Raw genomic sequence first — 3008 nt, 5'->3', positions numbered from 1 at the left:
CAGGGGAACTCAGATTATATTGTTGGTGCTTGGGAAATTATACTGAAAGCTAGTAAGCTGTTGACAGTCTGTACCTTGGGCACTTCAGGGGAAGGGAAGGAGGCAGGAGGAAAGAGGAACAGAGCCACGTCAGGATTGCACAAGGGACAGCAGAGACCAGGTGATGAGAAAGAGTGTAGGCTCCTCCCGGCTCCTCGTGAAGGCCACCTTGGCTGTTGCGACCTTCTACAGTTATGACAGGACACTGGCTGAAATTCAGGTATACCTCAGGAAATTGTCTTAAAAATAAATCTGTTGCCAACAGAGAATGGATGAGAAAATGAATGCTTTTTACTTGTATACTGTACATAAAAGTTGCCTTTGGAGAGCTGTGTTGAATACTCTGCTAGTTTGCTGGGGCTGCCGTAATCAAGTACCCAAGATGACTTACCAGAAATTCATTGTCTTATAGTCCTGGAGACTAAAGTCCAAAATCAAGGTGTCATCAGTGTTAGTTTCTTCTGAGGGAGGGCTCTATGCCAGGCCTCTCCTTGGCTTATAGACGGCCTTCTCCCTCTTCACATCATCTTCCCTTTGTCATGTCTGTCTTTGTATCCAGATTTTCCCTTACTAGGACACCAGTCCTAATACTGGATTAGGGCGCACTTTAGTGATGTCATCTTAACTAATTACATCTGCAGTGTCCATGTTTCCTGATAACATGACATTTTGTGGTACTAGGGCTTGGATCTCAACATAACAATTTTGCAGGGGGACATGATTCAACCTGTAATACACACTTTAAAAAAATCATAGGGCGTGGGGCCAGGTGCGGTGGTTCATGGCTGTGCGCTCAACACTTTGGGAGGCTGAAGTGGGTGGATCACTTGAGGTCAGGAGTTCAAGACCAACCTGGCCAACATGGTGAAACCCCGTCTCTACTAAAAATACAAAAATTAGCTGGGCATGGTGGCACGCACCTATAGTCTTAGCTACTGAGGCGGGAGAATCACTTGAACCCAGGATATGGAGGTTGCAGTGAGCCAAGATCATGCCACTGCACTTCAGCCTAGATAACAGCAAGACTCTCTCAAAAAAAAAAGAAAAAAAAAGAAAACAGTGTGGACAGTCAGTGGCACATTCGAGTGGGAATCATTCATTTATGCAGGCAACCTTAGACTGGTCTGTGCTGCTATAACCGAATACCCAAGACTGGGTAATTTATGAAGAACAGAAATTTATTTCCTCACAACTCCAAAGGCTGAGAAGTCCAAGATCAAGGCACCAGCATCTGGTGTGAGCCTTTCTGCTGGGCTGTAACATGATGGAATGCATCACATGGAGAAGGGAGGGAGGAAGAGAGGGGAGAGAGAGAACAAGAGCAAGAGTGAGCCTGCCTTGTCCTTTAATAAGGACCCCACTCCCACATCCATTCCATTCATGCAGGCAGTGTCCCCATGACCCTAACTCCTCCCATGAGGCCTCGCCTCCCAACACGGATTAGGGATCAAGTTTCCAGCAAATGAACTTTAAGGAACACATCCAAACCATTGCACAACCAGTACAACAGTTTGGGCTCACACACCGGCTCTGGCCTTGGGAATATCACTTCACCTCTTTGACCCTCAGATTCTATTATGTAAAAAGAAGGAATATAGTAAATTTTCAAATGCTTTTTATTTAGATCCAAAATTCTAAACAATAACATTTTAAAATGAGGAAATAAATGGTGAATTCATATACTTTTATCAAGACTCAAATTCTAATTTCTAATTTCTAATTTCTAAAGCTTAATAATACTAAGTACAGGTTGAATGTTCCTTATCTGAAATGCTTGGGACCAGAAGTGTTTTAAATTTCAGATTTTTTTGGATTTTGGAATAGTTATATAAACGTAATGAGGTGTCTTGGGGATAGGGCCCAAGTCTAAATTCATTTAAATTTTATATACACCTTAATTTTATACAATATATTTAATGATTTTATACATTAATCAGAGTTTTGACTGTGACCTATCACATGAGATCAGGTGTGGAATTTCCCATTTGTGACGCCATGTTAGCACTCAGAATGTTTTAGATTTTGAAGCATTTCAGATTTCATATTTTCTGATAAGGAATTTTTAACCTGTGTTTTGGTCAGGGTTGGCTAACTGCTGTAACAAACAACCCCAAACTTCCAGCAGCTAATCCAGTGGGCAGCCTTCTTCCAAAGGTAAAGATTCAGGCCGCTGCTGTCTTGTAGCTCTGACCTCTTGTTTTGGGAACATGCTCCCATCAGAAAGAGACGAGAACGTCTCTTTTAGGAGGTTGCTATGGACCAGGCCTGGAAGGGATGCGTGTTGCTTACACTCACATTGTATCAGCCAGAACGCAGTCATATGGCCACACCTGCAAGGTAACCTGGGAAATGTAGTCTGGCCGGATGCCCAGGAAGAAGAGATGAACACTACCTATTTCAGCCAAACTCTGCCAAAAAGAAAAGTGATGGTGCAGTTTCAGGAACTGTAGTGCATCACAAAAATGTGAATGAAGAGAGATAAAGCCACAGTGTCAAAGTCTAAAACAAGTATTTTCACTTTTTAGGTAATGTCTAACATTTAGAGAAACCGGTGTCGTAAGAATGTCAGGAACCTCAGTGGTATTGAGGGTATACATTTTCTCCACTTTTCAGGCTGTAGTTTCACCAACAGTTGGCTTTTCAGTTCACTGGAAGAGACTTGAGAGCTTGAAATGGCATTGGTGCCATGTTCTGAAACACAGGGTGTGCACATTGGTTTCAGTAAACAGGGTCCAAAGAGATGTAGTTGCTAGGTGTTTTTGTGTTTACTATAAACAAATCACTAGCCAAAAAATTAATTGTATTCCCTACTGTGCTCTGCACTTCTTGTAATAAGAAGAAACACACTGGAATAATTACAGGCTGCAAAACAAATGATGGGCTTGCTACTCAAAGCATGACCCATGGGCCTGCAATATTGTCATCATCTGGCAGGTTTTTAATTTTTTTTTTTTTTTTTTTTTTTTTTT

The 3008-nt window shown here is 41.9% G+C and overlaps 1 protein-coding gene across 1 annotated transcript in view; it reads left to right on the top strand.

Moving 5' to 3' along the window:
- Positions 1–3008, top strand: part of RTF2 (replication termination factor 2) — a 54784-nt gene that overhangs the window by 20935 nt on the left and 30841 nt on the right. The gene's annotated exons all lie outside the window — the stretch shown is intronic.

This window comes from Cebus imitator, unplaced genomic scaffold (assembly GCF_001604975.1).
Source record: "Cebus imitator isolate Cc_AM_T3 unplaced genomic scaffold, Cebus_imitator-1.0 Scaffold99, whole genome shotgun sequence".
NCBI classification, from domain to species: Eukaryota; Metazoa; Chordata; class Mammalia; order Primates; family Cebidae; genus Cebus; species Cebus imitator.
The sequence above is the reverse complement of the archived record's forward strand: the minus strand, read 5'-3'. Positions and strand labels throughout refer to the sequence as shown.